General features: G+C 38.2%; 1 long non-coding RNA gene across 7 annotated transcripts; it reads left to right on the forward strand.

Annotated features, from left to right (window-relative positions):
- The first annotated feature begins 15,814 nt into the window (after positions 1-15,814).
- On the forward strand, positions 15,815-20,366 carry LOC110779216 (uncharacterized). Of its 7 annotated transcripts, none has more exons than XR_008920789.1 (6): positions 15,815-16,046; positions 16,177-16,367; positions 17,335-17,660; positions 18,860-18,897; positions 18,992-19,102; positions 20,112-20,366. It is a non-coding gene; the product is annotated as an uncharacterized lncRNA (long non-coding RNA). The 7 variants fall into 7 exon arrangements; XR_008920816.1 differs by lacking the exon at positions 20,112-20,366 and having other exon boundaries at positions 17,335-17,412; positions 17,536-17,660; positions 18,992-19,330; XR_008920767.1 differs by lacking the exon at positions 20,112-20,366 and having other exon boundaries at positions 18,992-19,330.
- The last annotated feature ends 5,676 nt before the right edge of the window (positions 20,367-26,042 follow it).

Raw genomic sequence — 26,042 nt, forward strand, 5'->3', positions numbered from 1 at the left:
TATTGTCTTCTCGTCGGGTTTTCAAGTTTTGGTGCAGATATCGTCGGCTTGAATCGATTCAACCTTGGGCGCTTAATTTCAGATCTTCCTAGACGCCGCCGTCGACAATTCATCGATAAAGGTAAAAGTCAGGGTTAGGGTTTGGATTTGTATTCGCCGTTTTTTTGGTTGTGATCTAGTTTTTAGGGGTTTTAAGTGTCTTCAATTACAAAGCTAGCCTTGTCGCCGCCGTCTCGTGGTGTCGGAAAACGCCGACCTTGACGGTAAAGGTAAAGATTAGGTTAGGGATTCTGAATCTAGCTATGTCGCCGTCGTCTTTTTGTGTCGGAAAACGCCAACCTTGACGGTAAAGGTAAAGATTAGGTTAGGATTAGTGATTTTGGTCTTAATTTCGTTAATTAGTCCCTAGATTATGGCCTTCGGTTTTTTTTTTGTGCCTCATCATCCTTTATCTAGTTTATCTTGTTAATTAGTTTAGCAGGTTCTTGAGAGTAGTAAGTTGTTTTCTCTTCATGTCTGTTGAAAGGTCCTAATATGAGGTTGTTGTGTTTGGTTTTAACCTGTGGTTTCCAATTGTATGGTGTTTATTTGGTTGGGTAATGTTGTTAGAATGTGCCCATCTGGTTTGTATGTTATGGGGGTTTGAGGATGAAGGAATGGTGGTATTAAGTAATAGGTTCAGGGAGGTGTTAACAATTGGGGTCCTTCTCTCCTCCGTCAATTGGTGTTTGAATTTCGGCGGAGGAGTAGTTCTCGGTGGGTTCGAAGGACTGAATGGCCTTTGTTAGGGGAGGTAGTTTGGGTGTGAGTAAGAGTTGGTGTTCTTTGGTCCTGGTTGTGTGTTGGTGTATGAGAATCGGTGTTGGAAAATCTCATTTTAGGTTAGCGATGGGAATAGTTCTCACCGCTTTCAAAAAACCCCTATTTGAACGCTGCTCCCCAAATGTTTTTGGGGATTCATAGTATGCTTACCAAGTCACTTTTAGTGACTAGTTTCTCTTGCGAGCAAATCACAAGACTATTTCCACTCAGTAGAGTGCCTTGTTATGGGCGCTCCCTTCTTTGGGTAAGTCTTTTTTAGTAAATACTATTGCCCGATCTTCCAAGTCCCCAATGACTTGGTTCACTAGCAGGTCTGGAGTGATATCTGCGGGGACTGAAACAAGGTCAAGGGACCTAATCACTTTGTCACGGTGCACTTTTGAGGTGCACACGAGATCCCAGATGGTGATTTCTGCCTTGGTCTTCTTTAACTATCTCAGAAGGAGATCTTCGATAACCTCGGCTATGGTGTTGGGCCGGGTTTGTTCGGTGTTTTGCCGGACCGGGATATCGCTCGTAGGTGGCGGGCTAATATCCGATTGGTATACTCTTCCAGACTGGGTTAAGTTGTTGACCTTGGTTTCAGGAGGAGGGTAGGTGAAGGGTATTGCGTGCCAGTCTTCGATGAAGTAGTTCTGGCATGTGGCTTCGGCTTGGAACAAGTAGACATCTTCGGTATTGTCGTCCAAATGCCGCAAACGTCGTTATACTCGTAGTGCGCTGGTAATCGGGCCAGCGGTTCCCCTTTAGGTGTTATATAACTCGAGGGGTCAATAGTTGTACACTCTGGGTGATCGAGTGCAGCAGGCTCCCAGAGGGCTGGTGTTGTTGCTTGGTTTGTTCACGTTAGCAGGGGAATGATGTTGTCTTCTATCATATCAGGTATCGTGTTCTTAAGGAACCAGAAATCTTCGATATCGTGGCCTCTGACCCTGTGGTATTTGCAGTAAGCAGAGTCAACCCAATATTATTATTTTTTACTGTAGGCTCTTGATTGGTTCTAATGGGACCAATTTTCCTTGAGCGCACAGTCGGTCGAATGCCGCTCCTAAAGTTGACCCTATGGGGGGCAAACTTTCGGCCCTTGAACCAGCGTTTGGTCCTTGGCGGACTGTTTTCGACGGCGTGGACCTCTTGGGCCTGAGGTTGCTCGCCTTTCTTGTAAGTTCTGTTCCGAGGCACGTATTGCGGTTTTTCCGCAGCATTCTGGGTACTTTTGAAGAGGTTATCTTCAATTTTGATGCCCACGTCGTAGATTCTCTTGAAGGAATCCAGACCGAGGTACCGAACATGTTGTTTGTGAGCTGGGTCCAAGTTTTCGATGAAATTTTGGACTAGAGTCTGGATCGGGAGGCCTCTGTACTATCTAAGCGGCTTGCGCTCTCCATCAACTGAAGTACGTCGTGAATCCTTCGTTCTTTTTCTGCGAGAGGACTTCTAGTTCGCGCATGGTTACCTGTAAGTCCATGTTCGACGAGTATTGTTTGACAAAGATGTTAGTAAAGTCCTCCCAAGTGGGGGAAGTCTTATGGTCCAGTTTATATAACCATTGGAGTGCAGTCGATTCCAAGGACAAGGGGAAGGTCGGCAGATACATGGACCTATCCACCCCTTTCAGGTTCATCGCGCCCACAAAGCCCAAAAGGTGATTCCTGGGATTATCCGTCACCTTGAACTTGGGCAAGTCGGATGAATTGAACTTGTCTGGTAATTTTCCAGCAAGAGGTTTAGGATCGACCGAGAAGAATTTGCTTCCCATGGTCTGTTGAAGGACCATATCTCGATTTTCCTAGCGTTATCTTGCTCATTTTGGGCCTGAGTGGTTGTTAGTTTTTTATTTTCCATGCGGAGCTGTTCCATAGCAGTGGCCATTAGCTGGACCTGTGCGGCTAAATCTTCGAGCGACATGTTGCTAGTTGATGCAGAGGTGAGCTGGGGATGGAAGACTGGAGATCCTAGAAAAGGGGAACGATGGGTGGAGATAGGAGTTACTATTTCTGCAATCGGACTGGCAATTAGGGTGACGGACTCAAGACATGCTAATCTCTAATCTTCAGTTCAACGTCAAGTAGAGGAACCAGCCCTATGTTACAAGACAACTATTTAGGATGACGGATTGGTTTCCTATAGGATGCAAACTTAATACTGACTCGGAATAGCTCAATTTCTTGGGTAAGGGTAGTTTTTTACAAGAACTTAACTCAAGTGAACGTCGGATTATTCATTTTTTATCTTCAATGGTGTTATGCCACTCACAAGTATCGTTGGTGAGCCAATGATTATTTTACGAATCATTTTTTAAGTTAGGCCACCGTACCCGAAAATTATCAAAAACAAAACGAGCTGCGCTAGAATATTTCAGCGCTTAGATTTGTAGTGCTGGAATTTTCTAGCGCTTGGCTGTGGAGCACTGAAAAATTCCAGCGCTTGCAGGCATTTGTGAAGATTTTTCCTTTCAGTCAGTTTTACTTCGTGGCTTGAATTTTACCTAATTGCATGGACCCTTCTTTGGAGAGTTCGTGCGCTCAAAAGTTTAGCATTCCGACGAAAGTGACAAGTAATTTGCGTGTACTGGCCTTTGGGTTAGATTGGTAAGAGCTAATGCGGATTTTTCATTTAATTTTGACTTAAGGATACTTAAATTATGTGGAAATTGAAGGAAATAATGCCCATGGTCCAAGTATGCATATAATATTAAGTCTAATAAATGCGGTTCAGTATTAATTAACAAGTTAATAATTCAGTGAGATCAAGTGAGCTGAATGCCTAGCTAGAGGCCGTTTCAGTTCAAGTGGAATTAAAGATATTAATCTACAGCTTACTCTTGACTGAACCCGTAGGGTCACACAAATAGTACGTAAACGGATCAAGTATTTAATGGCATTAAATACTCCATCTATGGATATTCGGAATCGACGGATCTTGGTTTCAGTGGGAGCTGAGATCGTCACAAGTAAGAAATGAATACTCCGGAAACGATGATATTACCGGAAACGGAAATATGGATCGTATAGGAAATATAAATATTATCCAAGTCGTAAATGTTTCCGGAAACGGAAACATGGTACGTATCGGAAAATATTAATGGAAATGGAAATATTGCCGGAATCGGAAATATTGCCGAAATGGAAATATTGTCAGAATCGGAAATATTATCGGAATCGGAAAATAATTCCGGAAATGGAAATATTAAATATTTGTTCGAAACGGAAATTAATTCCGGAATCGGAAATATTAAATATTAATCGTATCGGAAATAAATTCCGGAATAGGGAATTTAATCGGAAGCGTATCGTACGAATTAGCATCGGACGAGGCCTGCTAGACGAAGACCCAGCACGAAGCCGGGCCATCGCCCAGCAAGCCAGCGCGCCACAACGCACCAGCCAAGGCTGCGCCAGGCCCACCGCAAGGCAGGCCCAGTGCGCGCCAAGGTTGCGGCAGCGTGTGGGCCTCGTGGCAATGGGCTACGAGTGCTCGCAGGCTGCGCACGCGCGCATGGCGTTCCTCGTGGGTTGTTGTGCGTGCGTGTGTGTGTTTGTGTTCATGTACGAATCCTAAAGCTATCAGGATTCGATATATGATTAAATTCCTAATCTTAAAAGGATAAATTAATTAAATAAGAGTTCTACTAGGATTCTAGTTTAATTAATTCGTATCCTAGTAGGATTCCAGTTCCTTTTCCATACCTCTACAAATAGGTGCCTAGGGTCATAATTTATAGACACAATTGAAGTATTCTAAAGGTAAGATTTTGAAGAAAAATCAGCCATACACTTGCACCTAATAGCCGAAATTCCTAAGCTACCTTAAGGGCGATTCTAGTTGGTCAAGCTTAAGGCGGATCCGGACGTGATGTGGACTATCTACGGAGGGACGACACTTGGAGTCCTAAATACTTGATCTTGTTCGGTTCGGGCGCAGCTAGGGAGGGCACGCAACAAAGTATATGCATCTAAACTATGCTAAATGATTATGTGTAAATAATATGCTTTCCTGGCTTTATGTTTTTTCCGCATGATTTATGTTTTGTCATATGAATCATAACCTAACAGAAATACCTTCGGCACAGTTTTGAATATGAATTCCGGAATGGGTATTTTCAGACAGGCCTACGTAGTGCTTTAAGGAAGATGCGTGTTTTGGTCTTTAGAATTGGTTGCACGATGTACTGGGTTATGAATTTTCGAGTTCTGGTAAGTAATTCAAATGCGAGGAAAAGTGTGTGCACGCTGGAAAATTCCAGCGCACGAAAGGGCAGCGCTGGAATTTTCCAGCGTTGGCCTAGTCAGCGTTGGATTTTAGTGCGCTGACATTGTGCTTACTTCTCTTTTCCTCGTCGCGTGCGCTAGAATTTTCTGGTGCTCAGCTTTTGAGAGCTGGAATTTTCTAGCGCATGTCAGGGTTGCGCTACTCTTTTCTGGCGCTGGGCTCCTGACTGCAGAATTTTGTTTCTGATTCGTAGCTTTAATATTATTTTGACGTTTAGAGTATGTTTTAGGAGTTTGATAAGCATTGTTGACCTTAAACTAAGCGTCTGATTGATTAGTTTCACATAGCACATAAAAATTTACATCAAACTAACAACGAGCATGATTTCAGGTATAATGCACACTTAGTTTATGCTAGTCTCTAAGGTTCAAGAAGGCTTGGGTGTCAAAGCGTACCAAACCTATCGCCAATCCCCCAACAAACCCTTGTTAGAGTAGCCAGGTTCATGACGAATTTTATCAAGGCCTATCCGGTACGTGCTGGAGTGGCATATACCGTGAATGGACCTAGGAGATAAGAGGTTTAGTTTTGGTGGATGTGCTACATTGCGAATGCATCGAGTGGATAACATTTGAAGCGCGTGTACGTCCTTAGTCTGGACTTCTGAGATGTAACATGCCAAGGAAGCCGAGATTCGTTTATGCAGATCTGTCGCGGATCATTCGTCAGATTGAATATTTAGGTCGTCCCAACATAATATGGAAATAATTGTGGCGTAGCGTTCGATTTTTGCTATACGACTCCCTCACCGACGCACTACTTGCACAGACTATTTCAGTATTGTCCCCAGCGGAGTCGCCACTGTGAGGGGGTCGAAAAAACATGACGGGGCGCCTCTTAAGGAAGAGTGTACGGCCCACACGACTTTTTCCTCTTCTTATTAAGTAAACAGGGACTAAATGTGGGCGTTAGCCTCTTTTTAGTAGTTTTTATGAGTCGTCATTCAGTTTTAGAAAAGTGACAAAACCCGGTTATCGTGATATGCATGGAGTACAAACATATGTGATTCACGACGGCCATAGATTCCCTTGTGATCCATGGTATGGAGATCCCTCAACGTACATCCAGCGGAGCAGAGATTGAGAGTTCGTGGGGTGTTTACTAATACGGGGGATTGCCCAGCATTAGCCCAAGCGGCGCGGTCCTTACTAGTTCAATTGTGACGATGATGGGACATACGTTGTGCTACATTACTACTCTTGATTGATTTTAATGCACATATATTATTAAACAGATGTCAAAACGTTGATTTAGATTGATTAAATGAGCTTAACAATAAATCGGTTTGTTCAAGTATTATCAGATTTTAGGCGTGAGCAATATAACAGGTTAAAGTTAGCAAATTTATATGGTGGGGAAAGCGATAAAAATATAGATTCACGTTACAGCAAAGCGTAGGCTTTACTGCGGTTCTCAGGAACACCTACCACTTGACTTTGCTAGATTTCCGTTTGGTTTTAGAGCTTTCAGATGACTTGACTGACTATGGGACAGAAGTTTTCCAGAGTTTTGAGTATTTTAAGATTAAGGGCTTGTGTTTAGGTTTCAGCAGCACTTCGACAATATTTGGTGAGCAGGCGGTCGTGCGGGCAGGGTCTTCTTAACAGTGTGTTAAAGCGGCAGACTCACGAATACGAGACATAGAAAAGCTTCGGTCAATACTCAAGCTTAAGGGTTTAAGGTTCGAAATGTGTGTTATTTTCTAGTTTTCAGAGGCCCTATTTATAGAAAAATAGGCCAGAATAAGATAAATTTCGGAGTGGGAATTTTCCAACTGAGATTTTCTGAGGGCTAGAAAATTCCAGCGCTTGGATCAGGAGCGCTGGTTATTTCTAGCGCTGGACATTTGTGCGTCAGATTTGTTCTGGTGACAACTCGATCAATTCTATCTTTTGCATGATCGTGTAAGAAGCAAACTGCAGCGCTGGAATAAACCAGCGCTTAAGGTTTGTGCGCTGGAAAATAGTAGCGCTTGGAAAGCCAGCGCTGGAATTTTCCAGCGCTGGTGTTTTAGTCTACTTTTCCAGCCTTTATCGGTTTTTGCCGAGTCTTATCACGTTTTCTATCCTTTAGGAACACGAGTTGGACTGCAACTCTTAGTTCTTACCTAATGATGAATCGTAAGGCGATTCAAAAACTTAGATACTTTATCTTACATGGTTGCTATTTTGGGCAGCGTCCAAGAAAAACAGTTACTATAAATAGCAGTTTCTAAAAATGGAAATGTGGTTTACGGGATTATCAGTCAGTCAGGGATCGTTCGTCGCATACTTAGGAAAGCTTAGTCAAGCGGTGTTTGGTTTCATCACCGAACACACCGTGTCATCCCTAGGGACAAATGTAGACGTCTATAGGTTCTACAAGGTTGGCCTTAGCGGAACCAGAAAACACATATTGACCCTTATCTTTAATACGGTTCTCCTACTCAACTTTTAGGTGACCTTGCAAGCTCTTCTAAGGTAAGATCTTTCTTTTTGTGCATTAACTGATTACGAATATCCTTCCATGAAGGGGGTAATTTCTCAATCAACACAATACCAAGAGTAATATCACATATTCCATTTTCATAAGCATGAATCTGATCTATAATCAGTTTATCATCCTCAACTTGAAATCCTAACCACTTACTAATACAATAACGTTTAGTACCACCATCATCAGATCCATACGTCTTATCTAATGCATCTCAAATATTTCTATCATGGTCATAACCCATATAGATATCAAACAATGCATTCAACATATGATGCATCAACATGCCCTTACATATCCAATCATCCTTAGCAAATTTCAACTCAAAATCATGCAACTCAGTTTCATCAATAGGTTTCACAACATCACTAATCACATAAGCAAAATCAATTTGTTCCAAATAAAATCGCATGGTAACAGCTCGGCAAACGTTTATAATTCTTGGCATCAAGAGGTTCCAATTTCGACATGTCATGAATAAGAAATTTCGAATTCGAAGCCATGATAATCGTCTTTTAGATTGTTGCGACAATACCAAAAATTAGAACAAACTTATCTGATTGATGAATGGAGTGATGAACAAGTGTTGCGTCGTGGACACCCACTGTCCTGAAAGACGATTCCACGCTACCTCCTCGTGCAGTAGAAAAGAATGGGTCGCCCTCCAGGATAAGCACAACTCCGAGTTTGTGTGCACTCACAAAAACGGATGGAGTCCAAACAAATGCCCAAAACCGGGAGCAATTTGAGAGGAAGCAATGTGTTTTTGAGAGAAAGCAATTTGTGTAAATTTCTGTGTTTACAACGAATGAACAAGATATTGATTAAATAATCAATCTGTAGAAATGCCAACAGACGAAAACGGACAGAGAACAATAATGTGGAAATGGCAACAGACAAAAAAGGGCCAAAAAATTATCGATAATGGTTGTAATGGACGCAATGATGTTAATTAATCCAACAGTTACGTAATAAATATAGAATCCCGTAACAAGCACTTAATCAAAACAACATGGTACCCAAAAGAATAGGTAAGGCCCAAAAACCCACCCCACATCCCCAAGATCCCGAGGCCCGAGGCCGAACCGACCAGGCCGCGCGTGCGTGTGTGTTATGGGTCCATCCATACCATCTCCCACTTTCATATACAAGAGTATAACATGCCTCCTACTTTATAAACAAACCCAAAAGTAGGTTTTCTACCAATGTGGGACAAATCCCACAACACACTTTTTCCACTCTTTTCTCGCTTTTCTCACTAGAACTTCCAACGGCCGCTTGGTTACCGTTTGGATCATAAGCTGTTATCTTCACATCAATTTCAAGTGGGTTCGTGAAAGTTTTTAGTTCAGAGGAAAACTTTTGATGGGCTTGGGCGGAGTTTGGATCATATGAGCCTATGAAGTTCAAAGGGCCAAAGAAAAGCATTATTTTACTCTTTTTCAGCTGTTTAGCAAAAAAAAGTACAAAAGGTCTTGCGCGCATAAGGTGTATAATAAATTTATTGTACACCAAAATAACTTTTACCTATTTTTTTGTAACTTTAACCTAGTTTTGATTAACTTTTATATTAGTAAAAAAAAAAAGTTGATAGATAAACATTTTAAAGGGTTAAATGATTAATGCTATTCATTATTAGTGATTTTGAAGAAATAGATTTTACTAAAATGAAAAAATTTATCACTTAAAAATAGATAACTTTTACCTATATAAGCTTAAGTTTTAAGCATTTTGAGTTAACTTTTACTTCGGTGCACAATATTTATTGTACACCCCTTGTAAATAAGAATTTGTGAAAAAAGTAATCATTGAAAACACAGTTGAACACACAGAGGTTGTTTTTTCGCATATCAGATATGTGGGGAAACACGCATATCAACTAAAAGACAAATAGCTAAAAGACAAAAAAGGAAGTACCATTCATGTTAAAAAAAAGGACCATTCTGTAAAAAAAAATATCATTCTGTAAAAAAAAAGTACCATTTTTGTTTTAAAAAGTACCATTTAATTTTTTTTTTGTCCTTTTTCCTATTTTGTATTTTGTTTTATATGTATTTATCCATACATATCTGATATGTGCTTATACTTCCGAACACACATGCTACAAGTTTCTACTACGTACAAATATTGTACTTAAAAACTTTTATGGATATTTAGTTGCTGAATCATAATCAAGAGAGTACATAATTCAGAAATAAACTAATTGGATGGATTATTTCTGAATCAGTAAGCAATATTTGAGTTGGTCACAAAGATTAAGTAAAATTGATTATTGTATTATTATAGTAAGCAATAAGTAGCATCATCCACTATGCCCGAGAATTTGGAGTTGTTATACTAAGATATATTTCCTCTCGTTCCACAATACATGCATCATTTCTCATTGCACGTATGCCAACGCGCTTAGGTATTGTTCTCTTCACCTGAATTTCACTTATCTTATCTTATCTTATATTATTGGTCCTGAACTTATCTTATTTTATCTTATCTTATCTTATCTTATTGACCCTTATCTTATCTTATCTTAACTTATCTGAACTTATTGACCATTATCTTATCTTATCTTATCTTATTGACCCTTATCTTATCTTATTGACCCTTATCTTATCTTATCTTATTGAAACTTATAGTATTACCTTATGTAATATTTACCTCACCTTATCTTATCTTATCTTATCTTATCTTATCTTATCTTATTGGCCCCTGAACTTATTTTATCTTATCTTATTGACCCTGAACTTATCTTATTTTATCTTATCTTATCTTATTGGCCCTGAACTTATCTTATCTTATCTTATTGGTCTTTATTTTATCTTATTTTATCTTATCTTGTCTTATCAGACCTGAAATAAGTGAAAATAAGGTGAAGAGAACTTATTTGAACATTAATATCTCTAAATGCGTATAAGTAAAAATTATAAAAAATTGATATTTACGATTATGGTTTTTGGTTCACGGTTACAAAATTACCGTTGGATTTGTGATTTTTTTTTCAAACTGTAATTTTATGGTTGATTGTTGGCGGGGCGATAGGCTTCGCTTCTACCCCGGAATAGGTGTGTTTTTTTTTTTTTTTTTTGATGGAAATACCCCGGAATAGGTGTTATAGCAAAGAATAAGAAGAAAAGGGTTTGGTTTTCCAAAATTTGAAAGCGAACCAAAACACAAACTATTTCACGTTATAAATGTTATTTTTATACTTAAAAAAAAAAAAATTTAACTAAATTTATAACGGTAAAATAATAATTACAAACTTATTTAGCTGATTTTTTTTTAAGTATATTGAAACTCTAAGTGTGCTTTAAAGCTAGGCATATGCTACAAACAACTTCTTTAAATGCCGAAAAATATTAACATAGCTAAACCGCAACCCGAACAACACCAGACCGATTTTTACGCGTTTTGGTTTGATCTGGTTTGACATATGATTTTGTCTAAAAAATGTGAAATTGTAATACTACTGTTTGGTTTGGGTTATGTACCAAACTGCACTGGCCAAACTGTGCCGCTTTCAGTCTTTCACTCACACATATGGACAATTTTAGTACCATATAATTTTACTTAATCTTTGAGCCCAATCCAAATGGTGCAAGTAAAATAACCGGATGAAGTATTTAGTACAACTACCTCACTTGGGCCCTGTTTTTTGGGTTTATTTTCAATTTTGGCTTATTTTTCAGTTCAGGATTATACATTATTTATTATTTATTACAACCCCTGTTTCAAAAAGATCTTTACACTTACCATTTGCACGGATTCCGGTGCAATGTTTGACCGTTAATATATCCAATTCTGTATGGCAAAATATTATAAAAAGTTGATATTAGATTTAAGCCCCGGTCAAATTGATCCCTCCGGTAGAGGGTACGTGGTCTCACTCAGTCCTTCTAGTAGGGTGGGTGTCGGCCGGTCTTTCGACCAGATCCCCCCCCCCCCCAGCGAGCGACGACATTCCTCATCCGTAAAATGTCGTCCCTGAGTCAGGTTGTTCCTGTCGGGTAATACAAGTGATCCAGCTCTTAGTCTACCTCTTCCAGAAAAGGGAAAAAGATGTGTATGTCAGGTTCGGGAAGAAAGTCTCAGGAGTGATCCTGCACATTAAAGAACCCCCAGTTCTAAACCTGGTACTGCTGCTCCCAACATCTGCTCTTGATTGAGCCACTATTGGAACCTGAGTAGGCGGGAGCTAATGAACTCCCAACAAAAAAAATTGCCAATATCAAGGTCGCCAATTATCCAAAATGGATTGCCAATGGTCCGGGGCGGACAGGACTCCACCAAGGGGTTCGGTTCTTTCTTCGCCTTCGATTAGTCAGCAAAAAATGGATAGGCATTCTCATTCGTCCGCTTGACATCGTGTTTAGGGAGGAGCTTCATAGACAGCCCTCGTCGCTTCTTTCTGGAGCGAGATGCCAGCGGAATGATCAGCCGGACAGAGGCTAGGGCCCAGCTCCTTTTATAGAATACTGCATTCCATCTTCATTACCTCTACGGTTTTGGGGGCATTGCGTTAAAACTGCAGTTATTTTCCTACGTTTTAGCGTCTCGCATGATTCCCGGTGAAATTGAATTCTTCGTGAAGATGCAAAATACATTTTGAGACGAATCTAACAAGATATCTCATGATAATTTTTGATAGATATATTAGTGATAATTTGAAGGAAATAATGCCCTTGGTCCAAGTATGCATTCAATGTTAAGTCTAATAAATGCGGTTCAGTATTAATTAACAAGTTAATAAATTCAGTGAGATCAAATGAGCTGAATGCCTAGCTAGAGGCCGCTTCAGTTCAAGTGGAATTAATGATATTAATCCACAGCTTACTCTTGACTAAACCCGTAGGGTCACACAAATAGTACGTAAACGGATCAAGTATTTAATGGCATTAAATACTCTATCTATGGATATTCGGAATCGACGGATCTTGGTTTCAGTGGGAGCTGAGATCGTCACAAGCAAGTGAATACTCCGGAAACGATGATGTTGCCGGAAACGGAAATATGGATCGTATCGGAAATATAAATATTATCCAAGTCGTAGATGTTGCCGGAAACGAAAACGTGGTACGTATCGGAAAATATTATTGGAAATGGAAATATTGCCGGAATCGGAAATATTGCCGGAAATGGAAATATTGTCAGAATCGGAAATATTATCGGAATCGGAAAACAGTTCCGGAAACGGAAATATTAAATATTTGTTCGAAACGAAAATTAATTCCGGAATCGGAAATATTAAATATTGTTCGTATCGGAAATGAATTCCGGAACCAGGAATATAATCGGAAGCGTACCGTACGAATAAGCATCGGACGAGGCCTGTCGGACGAAGGCCCAGCACGAAGCCAGGCCATCGCCCAGCAAGCAAGACGCGCGCCAGCGCCCAGCCCAAGGCAGCGCCAGGCCCACCGCAAGGCAGGCCCAGCGCGCCGTGGGCCGAGCGCACGCGTGCGGGCGCCCTTGTGGCTCCGTGCGTGTGTGTGTTTGTGTCCATGCACAATTCCTAAATCTATTAGGATTTGGTGTATGATTAAATTCCTATTCCTAAAAGGATTATTTAATTAATTAGAGTCCTTGTAGGATTCTAAGTTTAATTAAATCGTATCCTACTAGGATTCCAATTCCCTTTCCAAACCTCTATAAATAAGGGCCTAGGGTCATAATTTATATATACGGGATTGAAGTATTCTAAGGGTAAGTTTTGAAAGAAAAATAAGCCAAACACTTGCAAACACATTAACCGAATTTCCTAGTAACCTTAAGGGCGATTCTAGTTGGTCTAACTTGAGGCGGATCCGGACGTACTGTGGACTTTCTACGAAGGGACGACATTTGGAGTCCTAAAGACTTGTTCTTGTTCGGTTCGGGCACAGCTAGGGAGGGCACGCTACAAAGTGTATGCTCCTAAATTATGCTAAATGATTATGTGTAAATAATATGTTTCCTGGCATTAAGGTTTTTCCGCATGATTTATGTTTTGTCATATGTATCATAACCTATCAGTGGTATCACGAGCCTCTTATTATTTTCATAATCTAAATTGCATAAACATGGTTAAATATTACAAATTTGAAAGAATTAAAAGGGGTGATTAATTTTCGTAATTGTTAATTAATTGCAAATTGCGTTTATTTAATTATATGTACGCAGTTTTTCGGCAGTTTCTTCGTTACTCATCCAAATCGAGTGATTTTTGTGTCAATTCCGCATGTAAAAGGCATTCTAAATTTTTGACAAAATTAATATTTTTCGGCCGAACCCAGAATTCCCAAATTCGAAGCCTAACTATGACCTTTCGGAGGTTTTAGTTTTTCGAACGCAAAATTTTGTAAATTTAAGATGTTAAATTAAATATTTGCGATTCTTGTTGATAAATCTTGAATTTTTTATTGACCTACTGTGTATGTTTAACAAGTTTGAATGCCTAGCCTTGTTAATTATGCAATCTAATTTGTAATTATGATTAATTTGTTGAAAATTGGAATAATTTAGAATTGATTTGATTTTCATAATTAATTAATAATTTAATTAGATACCTATGATTAAAAACCACCATAAAAATTGTAAATTTGTGTTAAATTTTAAATTTTTATGACCTAGACTTGAATTCATGTTAATCGGAAATTAATTAATTAATAAATTTTCGATTTTTCGCCCTTAAATTATGAAATTAATATGATTTATTAATTTGTCATTAATTTTGAAAATAAAATTTTAACTTTTATGCGATTCGCTCATATAACTTGCACGCACAAAGCAATGGACGCTACGTGTTACCCTTAAGGGGTGTTGTATAGTGCGGGCATGCGACGACGAGCAAGGGAGCTCGTTGCCCATGCGGTACGAATGCAGCGAGCAAGGCCATGGTGCACGAGCACAAGGCAGCAGCCCTGCCTTGTGTCGTGTGCTATGCGCGATAGGCGAGTGGGCAAGGGCGAGAGCAAGGCAGCGAGCAGTCGCGTGCAACGCGCACTGCCTCGCGCAGCGATCGAAGCCTCGCGCGCAGCGAGCGCTGGCTCGCGTGCGACGAGCGTTGGCGCGCGCCCAGCGATGGTGAGAAGCGAGCGTGCTTCGATGGTGCCTTGCGATGGTGTGCAGCGATGGATGCGACGCATCACATAGGCTGCGCGCACATGGCCAGCGATGGCTGCGTGCGTGTGGCCTATGGCTATGCGTTGTATGGTAATGTTGCGTACCTTATGTTACGATTAGATCGTTTTAAAATTTTAATTTGAAATTTTCAGTTTATGTAATTTCAATTAATTTTAAAATTAATAATTTAAATTATTTTCTTGGATTTTAATTTTGAATATTATAATTATAATAAATTTCATTTATTCTAAATATTTTACTAAAATTAAAATCATGAATTAATTTAAATACGACTGAAAATAAATTAAATATGTGGATTCAATTATAAATTTATATGAGCTTTAAATTTTAATTAAATTTGTATGTTTCCGGTTAGACTAGAAATACATTTTTATGTTTAAAATTAGTAAAGCATATGAATTTATTGGTTTAAGTGGGAGCCCTTTTAGTCATAAACTCTTGATTATGTCTACAAATCCTTAAGGTTAAAACAACTTGATTAGAATTAATAAGGACTGAATAATTTGTAGATTATTGGTGCCCTTGATTAATTGCTGCAAATATTTATGTGATGCATAACGTGTTTTACTAACCAGCTATGTGGGCCATTTATGATAATGAATGGGTGAATGATATATATTGTATATGTACTGTTTTGCAGGTTATGAAGTGACTAGTATGGCCCAAATAGGATAGAAAATATGGTCTGCGTACCATTAATTTGAATGTAATTGGTCTAAAGTACCAAAATTGTTTTTCAATTCAAATATGGTCTGCGTACCATCAAATAGTTGTAATTAGTTTAATTATAGCTTATCCTATTTGAAGAAAATGGCGCCTCCCACGGAGATTTTCAAGACGGACTTTGAAGTTGAAGCTTCAAGATGAAGTCGGGCCATACTAGATCACATTTATCTTATGCATGCTTTAAGTTATTTATTGCTTTTAAATATGTCCTAAATATCACTAGTAGAAAAATTGTCATGTGCTTCCCTTCAAGTGCGGCTCATTTAATAAAAAGGCAGCACTTGAGAACACAAAATAAATAAATTAAACTACATTTTTACAAGTGCGGGTCATTTTAGAAAATAAGCAGCACTTGAGTCAAGTGCGGGCTCATTTATAAACGAGCAGCACAAACATTTTTCCCAAAACATGGAGCAACACAAGGTTCCCAAAAAAAAGGTGTCTCAATTATTTTCATTTTCCCGCTCTTCATCTTCTTCCCTCACATTCTGTCTCTGTCGATCCGCGAAATGAAGAAACCCACTACACACTCGCTCACCCATCTCTTTTGTGCCTCTCTCCTCTTCCTTGTCGCCGCTGCGCTCTGCTGTTCCTCCTCCCCCCACCGCCGTCGCGCTCTTCTCTCCCCTTATCTCTTCTAGGTTTGTAACTTAAAACCTAACTTTTATTGATCATTAGTTTCAAGTTTAGATCTTAGGTTTTCTAAATTAATTTCTTACTTTGGTTTAGATCTTAGGTTTTATATGTTCTTAATTGATGTGGGGTTTGCAGACCTTACATATAGTTGCAGAACTATGCAAAATTGATGATGGGAGATGATAAATAGCTGGCGAAGGTGATGGGAATAGCAGTAGGGAAAAAGATCAGGAGCTTCTCATACCATCGTTGACTGTTCCGGCATCCATGATGATTCTTCTAAAGTTAGCCCTTTCGTTTATTCTTCCCACCTTTATGGGTGAGAGGTCATTCTCTTTCTCTCCTTTTTGTTCGATCTATTTGGGGATTTCTTTAATTTTACTGGATTTATTTTTATTTGTCATTTGCCTTTGGAAAATTTTATGTATTTGGATTTTCATTTTATTTTAAACTTGTTATTTATTGTTTTTGGATTTCTGCTGTGAGTTTACTAATTTGGGGATTATTAGATTATGTGATAAAATCATAGTGTGATATATGAAAGGTTCTATATTGGAGGATAAATTTTGATCTAATTCCTTTTCCTTTCTTTATTGATTGATGTACTATATAGTTTTGTTGTTGGTATAGTTGACTTAAAAGATGCGGTTGATCATTAATCCACAGCCATGACAGGGTTTTTTGCTTATAATTGGTTGTCTTAGCTAGTTTTCATCAAAGGCTTAAAGTGGTTAGGATACCGTTTGAGTGAGATAAAAAAAACAGTAGTCAATTCTGCTTGGAAGACATTATTGTTCAAGTAATATGACCAGGTCTATCTTAGGCCAGTTAGACATCAGTTTGCATCAGTTCTGTAGGTTGCAGTTCAAGTGTGAACTGTCACTTCGTCTTGCCAGTGTCAATACTCAATAGCTTATTGGTTTCACCTGCAATCAAGTATGTGCCCTTTCTACATACATTACTATATACGTTTCATTCTGTTGAACTTTTCTGCCTACTATCTTTTTGTGAAATTCATAATTCACTTCTTATAGGGATCTTAATACAAGTGAGAACTGATATTTACTAGCTGAATTTTCTTTTATGTTTTCTAGTTGAATTTGCAGTTTATGTCAGTTAGATTGCTGAGTTTGGAGTTTCTTTTAGAAGCCTCTTTTTACTGTTTGAGCAGTATTTGAGTAGATATAACAAATAGTTATTTATTGAAATGAATTTTTCTTTACAATTTGATTTTTTCTTACTATCCATGTGATTCTAACTTTTTGGTGGTTACAACTGATTTTTTGGATAAAGGTAGTGCATGTTAAGATAATCAAGCTAGCGCTACGACTTGCGTACATCAATCTCAATGGCTTCAGTCTACTATCTCAGGTACACATTCTGATTTTCTGTTAGTCATGCTATTTAGTTTTGATGATTCAATGACTCCTTCCTTGATGTTTTGTATGAGGTCTATGTAAGCCTGGTAACATCTGTAGCTTTCATTGTTGCAAGAGCTTTGCTTTTACAGAGGAAATCCATGCTTTGCACAGGCTATCAGTGCTGTGTTCGGGTTGCTTTATTCTGGCAATCCTGGGTCAAGGTTCAATGTGGTTTATCACTACCAGCCCTGAACACGAGTATAGTTCTGAACTCTGTCTATATATACTATTAATTATTTTTAAGATGAAGTTGTTTCAATCAGAGTTGGTTTTATGATGTAAAATCTGATAAAGTCAGTAATACCTTGTACAGAATTTAAATAGTGGTCTACTGCCTGAGAATATGAAATAAGGGAGGAGTAACTGTTTATCTACGAGACTACGGGTATTATAACAATATGTAGAAGGTAGTCTGTCTTAGAACCCCAAGGATAACTTTTGGTTTGTGGGAATTGTTTTACATTTATCCTTGTCTGTCTGCAATTGCGCGTAGGTATTAGAGCCCCAAGGATAACTATTGGTTTTTGGGTATAGTTGATTATGACTGGTTGCAATAGGTATTAGGTACTTGAATTGAGTCATGATTTTCTCCCATATTTCTCCTCGGAAGCTTTGATTGTAACATATAGAAAACATTATATATGACTTCTATATCATATTATTGAACAGTCAAAACTGGTGGAAAGTTTTGAGTAAACTTTCAGATAATATTGTGTAAACACTAAATATATAACTTGAATTCTAGATTTAGAAGAGCTTGATTAGCCAGTTGATGCTTGGAAGTACTCACTGATTGGTTCATCTTTAAATTATTCAATAACTAGATTTGATTAAGAAAGGGAATTATCATATCAGAGATTGCTAGATTTTTGTCTACTTTAATTTGATATTTGCTGTTAGGCTCATTTTATTATTGGAATTCTTCTTTCCTTTGCTTGTGTACTTAACTAATACATGTACTACTTGTATTTGAAATGAAAATTATCAATGGTTCAAGTCAGTGTGACAAATTTTGAATACAGGTCAACACAAGGTCTTTTTTCTTAGCTACATGCATGTAAATTATGCTCTTGGACACCTATTTTACTTCCCAATATAATGATTTTATATTCAGGTTCTCTCTGTTTTACTTCCTTCCCCCCTCTAGATGATCTAGATCTGTCTTCCTTTATGTTGGTTTGCCTCTTTAATTCCAAGTGTGTTGCTAGAAAGCAAGTGGCTCTACTGTGTTGGAAAGTCAGAGGCTTGAACTTGTTGTTTGGTCTGTATTAGACAGCTTGTTGCTTGACATAAATATGATTGCACTATACATGCATTAGTAAGTTGATATCTTCTGGGTTTTTTTTCCGTGCTGCATTATAGCTAAAGTACGTTAATTAATATAAATCTGTTTGCAGACCGAGACTCCACCATAAGAATCCTCCAGCTTTTTCAGGTTTTTTGTATTTCATTCCTTTCCCAAGATTGTCATGTTTCTAGTAAATCGTTTCTCACCTTATCTATTATTGCACCTTTTATCAAACTTTCAGGGGAGTCCAGGGATGTTACAACATTAATGCAAAAAAAACTCAGTGAAGAGAACTGGAATTGAAGGGTATCCACTATCCAGTTGCTTTATAGCCAAGTACATTTTTTATGATGTAAGTTAAGCCTGCCCAAAATTTCTATAATGAAAGTGATATTCTCTTTCATCTTCTACTGCCAAAGAACAATACAATCTGCCAATGATTAGGTGGTTGCAGCCCCATTTTTTTTTGATCTCCTTTCTGAGTATAACATACATAAATTGTACCTTGACTATTATGTTTATAAATTGTACCTTGAATATTATGTTTATAAAAGTACTTGACTAGTACAAGTTTTACTTAGCTTACTGTCTTGGAAAATTATGAAATTATACGTATTTGCTAAATGCAATTGTACATTAAAGGGTTGAACATTCAAGTAAAAGAGTTCAACTTGTTGAGTCTTAGGTTCATTAGTTGAAAGTTAGGAACGAAAAAAGACATTTTAGACAAAATATGACCTATAATAATGAAACGTGGCTTAAATGTGCATAACTTGACCAAATTAGGTGAGAATGCGTCTTTGAAATATTAAAATAAGTCTAATAAACATGTAAAGAGTTTAAAATATTTATTTAGGTTTATTAGTTGAAAGTTGGGAGCGAAATAAGTCATTTTTAGTCAAAATGTGACCTAAAATGATCAAACTAGCCTTAAATGTTCATAACTTGAACAAAGTAGGTGAGAATGAGTCTTAGAAATATTAAAATAAGTATGATAAACACGTTACGGGTTTAAAATACTCATTAGGTTCATTAGTTGAATGTTGAGACCGGAATAAACTATTTTAGTTAAAATGTGACCTATAATGAACAAACGAGCCTTAAATGTGCATAACTTGAACAAAGTAGGTGGGAATGAGTCTTTTAAACATAAAACTAAATATGTTAAAATATAAAGGTTTTAAAACAATTAGTTAAGTTCATTAGTTAAAAGTTAGGAGCGAAATAAGCCATTTTTATTGTTATACAGTTCATTATTAATGTTCATTATTAATTGGGAGCAAAGCTTTACTTTATTATACGATACAATATTTATAATACAACTAAAGTATATTTTTTTTTTGATGGTCGATCTTCTTAAGGTATTCAACAATCCGAGGAGCAACCCTTCACTACGGAGGAGATAAATGAAGTTCGAGACAATTTGGCAAACTTCATTACTAGTGATTGTCTTTGATATTTTCTTGTAGTAAATCATAGATTATGAATGTTAGTTTTCCATATGATTGTAGTGTAATCGATTTTTAAATTTACAATTATATACTATTTAATTTAATTATTATAATTGGATACTTGTTTTATGTGATTTATGGAGGTTAACTAGTGGGCATGGTCTAATTGTATAATATATGTAGCAGGGATATCAGTTATATAACAGAATTCTAGATCAAGTGCGACTCATTTATATATCAAGTGCGGCTCTTTTTTATGCTTGTGCTGCCCATTTTTATCTCAAGTGCGGGCTAATTTCCAAAATTGGCAGCACAAAATTTGTCAAGTCCGGGCTTATTTTCAAAATTGGCAGCACAAACTTTTTCAATTGCGGGCTCATATTGCAAAATTGGCAGCACCAAATTTGTCAAGTGCGGGCTCATTTTGTAAATTGGCAGCACTTGAAGTATCAAGTGCTGCCAATATTTTGGCAGCACTTGATTTTGGCAGCACTTGAGAAACATCAAGTGCGGGCATGCCATGTGCTGCACATGTAAAAGCCCGCACTTTACCCCTTAAAATGAGCCCGCACTTGAGCATTTTTCCTCTAGTGTATGCATGAGATCGAAGCTTCATTATATTGCATGATTAAGGATTTTAGTTCACTTAAAATCTAACCAACATATTAAGAGCCTTAAGTTCCAAACTTAAAAATTGAGTTAAAAGGTGCCATGCCAAAATAACACTTACTTGGATATCCTTTTTTCATCGATCTTAGTAATAGTTTTCCGCCATAGCGAGGTGTTACTTATCGATACTAAAGAGGTAAGGTACACAAATAATTGTGAGTACATGTTAGTTTTGGTGAAACTCAACGATATAAGTAAGGAGTCCTTTTATGTCGTGGCAAAATCGATAGGTTTACCTAATAAGTTCTTAGACGTACCTATCAACCAAGAGTAGTTTCTAGACTATTAGCAAAAGGCTTTTGCTTACCTAAAAGATTTTAGAATTGAGTCTAAATACATAATGTGCTTAATTCTTCAATGGTTTTAGGATTTTGGAATCATTTTATTCACACCTGCCGGAACACATAATTTGAATAAAATGCCTAATGAACATTGAATTATGCATGTATGCTAGAATTTGAGTTTATTAAGAGAAACTGTGAATGGTTATTTATTTGTTTATTCTTTTCAATTGTAGTTTTAATTATGGCAAACAACAATTCATTCAACATTCGATCAATTCTCGAAAAGGAGAAGTTGAGCGGGAAAAACTTCCTTGACTGGCAAAGGAACTTGCAAATAGTTCTTATGCAGGAAGAAAAAGAGTATGTCCTGGAAGAGGCGATGCCCGAAGCCGCAGGCGACGGGGTCACTCAGGCAGCCCTCAATCGTTGGATTGATGCCAACAAGGATGTGAAATGTCTAATGCTCGCCACCATGAGTGCAGATCTGCAGAAAACGTTCATCAACTCAGATGCTTTCACGATCATCAGTGAGTTAAAGAACATGTTCCAAGATCTGGCTCGAGTCGAAAGATTCGAGACTCATAGGCAAATTCTTGAGACCAAGCTTAAGAAAGACGAGCCCGTAAGTCCACATGTTCTCAAAATGATTGGACTCATTGAGAATATGAGTCGGCTGGATCAGCAATTCTCTCAGGAAATGGTTGTAGACACCATCCTCCATTCTCTTTATAACGCGTATGATCAGTTCAAACTGAACTACAGTATGAATAGTCTGGACAAAACGCTCACTGAGCTTCACGGTATGCTGAAGACCGCTGAAAAGACGCTCAAAAGTGATAAGCAAGATGTGCTTATGGTGCGTGGGGGCAAGTTCAAGAAATCTGGAAAGAAGAGGAATGCTAAGAAAGGTGGCAACAAGGCCAGCCCAACTAAGCAAACTGGCGCCAAGTCTGAAAAGAGGAAGGTCAGTCAACCCACTTCTGAATCTGAATGCTTCTACTGCAAGAAGAAGGGGCATTGGAAGAGAGATTGCTTGAAGCTAAAGGAAGATCAGAAGAACGGAACAGTCGTTCCATCTTCAGGTATTTTCGTTATAGAATGTATACTTGCTAATTCAACTTCTTGGGTATTAGATACAGGTTGTGGCTCACACTTATGTTCCAATTCACAGGGACTAAGAAGAAGTAGAAAGTTAAGCAAGGGTGAAGTCGACCTACGAGTGGGAAATGGAGCACGGATTGCTGCATTAGCTGTAGGAACTTATTATTTGTCGTTGCCCTCTGGGCTAGTTTTGGAACTGGAAGAGTGTTTCCATGTTCCAAGCCTTACTAAAAACATCATTTCAGTTTCTTGCTTAGATGCTAAGGGATTTTCCTTTTTAATAAAAGACAATAGTTGTTCGTTTTATTTTAAAGAGATGTTTTATGGATCTGCTAGATTAGTCAATGGACTTTATTTATTAGATCACGACAAACAAGTTTATAACATAAATACCAAAAAGGCCAAAAAGGATGATTCAGATCTCACCTATCTGTGGCATTGTCGATTAGGCCATATTAACTTGAAACGCTTAGAAAGACTTCAAAAGGAAGGAATTCTAGAACCATTTGACTTAGAGGATTATGGTAAGTGCGAATCATGTTTACTTGGCAAAATGACAAAGCAACCTTTCTCTAAAGTTGGAGAAAGAGCAACTGAACTATTGGGTTTAATCCATACAGATGTATGTGGACCAATGAGTACAAATGCTAGGGGTGGTTTCAGCTACTTTATCACTTTCACTGATGACTTCAGTAGATATGGTTATGTCTACCTAATGAAGCATAAGTCTGAATCCTTTGACAAATTCAAGGAATTTCAGAGTGAAGTAGAGAATCAATTAGGGCAAGAAGATTAAGGCACTGCGATCTGATAGAGGCGGTGAATATCCGAGCTATGAATTTGATGACCATCTGAAAGAATGTGGAATTCTATCAGAATTGACTCCTCCTGGAACACCACAATGGAACGGTGTGTCGGGACGGAGGAACAGAACCTTGCTAGACATGGTTAGGTCAATGATGGGTCAGGCCGAACTTCCAATAGAATTTTGGGGACATGCACTAAATACAGCTACACTCACTATAAATAGAGCTCCGTCTAAAGCTGTCGAAAAGACTCCATATGAGTTATGGTTTGGAAAGCCTCCAAAAGTGTCTTTTCTTAATATTTGGGGATGTGAAGTGTACGTGAAACGATTAATTTCAGACAAACTTCATCCGAAATCTGACAAATGTATCCTTGTGGGCTACCCAAAGGAAACAAAGGGGTATTACTTCTACAATACATCTGAGAACAAGGTGTTTGTTGCTCGAGATGGTGTCTTTTTGGAGAAGAATCACATTTCCAAAATGACAAGTGGGAGAAAAGTAGACCTCGAAGAAATTCGAGTCGAACAACAAACTCTAGAGAATGCTCAAGATGACATTCAGGATGAAACTCAGAGATCTTTAGAAGAATCTGGTGAGAATCATGGTCAACCTAGAGATGTAACCCCGCGTAGATCGCAAAGATATAGATCTCAACCGGAAAGGTACTTAGGTATTTTGACGAACGAGAGCTATGACGTTCTATTACTTGAAAGTGATGAACCTGCGACTTACAAACAAGCTATGACGAGCCCTAGCTCCAAGCAATGGCAAGAAGCCATGCAATCTGAATTAGACTCCATGTCAGAAAACCAAGTATGGGATTTGGTCGATTTGCCAGATGGCTACCAAGCCATTGGAAGCAAATGGGTTTTCAAACTGAAAAAGGACAAGGATGGGAAACTTGAAGTTTTCAAAGCTAGATTGGTTGCAAAAGGTGACAGGCAAGTCCACGGTGTGGACTATGATAGAAACCTTTTCACCAGTTGCAATGCTAAAGTCTATTCGGATAATTAATGTTAGCAATCGCTGCATATTACGATTACGAAATATGGCAGATGGATGTCAAAACCGCTTTCTTAAACGGCGTTTTAACAGAAACTGTGTTTATGACACAGCCTGAAGGTTTTGAGGATCCAAAGAATGCTAAAAAGGTATGCAAGCTAAAGAAATCAATCTACGGATTGAAGCAGGCATCCAGGAGCTGGAATATACGTTTTGATGAAGCAGTCAGTGACTTTGGTTTCATCGAGAACGCAGACGAATCTTGTGTATACAAGAAGGTCAGTGGGAGCAAAATTGCTTTCCTAGTATTATATGTCGACGACATATTACTTATCGGAAATGACATTCCTATGTTGAACTCTATCAAGATTTGGCTTGGGAAATGTTTTTCGATGAAGGATCTAGGAGAAGCACATTACATATTGGGCATCAAGATTTACAGAGATAGATCTAAAAAGATGATTGGACTTAGTCAAAGCACTTATATCAATAAGGTGCTTGATAGGTTCAATATGGCAGACTCCAAGCGAGGCTACCTACCCATGTCTCATGGAATAACTCTAAGCAAGACTCAGTGCCCAAAAACACTTGATGAGCGTAGACGAATGAATGAGATTCCATATGCATCATTGATTGGTTCAATAATGTATGCTATGATATGTACACGCCCGGATGTTGCGTACGCACTCAGTGCTACGAGCAGATACCAGTCAGACCCAGGAGAGGCACATTGGACTGCTGCCAAGAATATTCTGAAGTACCTGAAAAGGCACAAAGATGACTTCCTGGTCTATGGTGGAGATGATGAATTAATTGTTAAAGGCTATACGGACGCAAGTTTCCAAACCGACAAAGATGATTTCAGATCACAGTCTGGGTTTGTCTTCTGCCTCAACGGAGGTGCAGTAAGCTGGAAAAGTGCTAAGAAAAGCACCATTGCGGATTCTACAACTAAAGCGGAGTACATTGCTGCACATGAAGCAGCAAAGGAAGCTATATGGCTAAGGAAGTTCATAGGTGAACTTGGTGTAGTCCCCTCCATTAAAGGACCAATAGCCCTGTATTGCGATAATAACGGAGCTATTGCACAGGCAAAGGAGCCTAAACACCACCAAAGAGTCAAGCATGTACTTCGTAGATTTCACCTTCTACGAGAGTTCGTTGAAAGAAAAGAAGTCGAGATAAGCAAGATTGGAACTGATGACAACATATCAGATCCATTGACTAAACCTCTGCCGCAGGCGAAGCACAACTCGCACACTGCAGCTATGGGAATCAAACATATTGGAGAATGGCTTTGATGTCCTTATTTAATGTTTTAAAGTTTTAGAGTTTAAATCTTTGTAAAACATTATTGCTTAATCATTCACAATAAATGAATATAATTCATTTTTCCATTTAATTTGTGGTTTATTAAATGATGAGTCCCTTCAATTTGACGATACATTCAAGATAGACTGTCAGGACCAGTCATGTGACTAAGAAATGTCTATTAAGTGAACTTGAATGTCAAAGGTTGAAAATGGTCCCTGGTCGGAGTTTTCTATAAAATTGGACGCATAGAAAACGTTAGACGACTAGAATGCAAGATGACTAGTAGTTTTGTTTCTTGAACTATGTGGACATGGCAATGTCATAATCATTTGCATAGATACTTACTTTGGGAAGACTAGTATCGGACAGACCTATGAAACTTTACTGTAAGAGATGAAAATCTGTCATAAGTAAATTTCATTAAAATTATTAGACACTAAATCCTCAATACCTGAGTGATTTGAGATTACTTGTTTGAGAACTGGTTACTTTGACGTTGACCAACCGTCGCACCGTAAAAGGAGGCTATAAAGGCAACGCTCAGGTAATCACCTATCAAACGAAGTCTAATCTCAAGATCGCAAGATTAGGATTGTCCTCCCATAAATCGGGATGAGATGCTTAAAAGTTGTACTAGGCCACTCGGAGAGCTAGAAACTGTT

Source organism: Spinacia oleracea, chromosome 1 (genome assembly GCF_020520425.1).
Source record: "Spinacia oleracea cultivar Varoflay chromosome 1, BTI_SOV_V1, whole genome shotgun sequence".
Classification (NCBI taxonomy): Eukaryota; Viridiplantae; Streptophyta; class Magnoliopsida; order Caryophyllales; family Amaranthaceae; genus Spinacia; species Spinacia oleracea.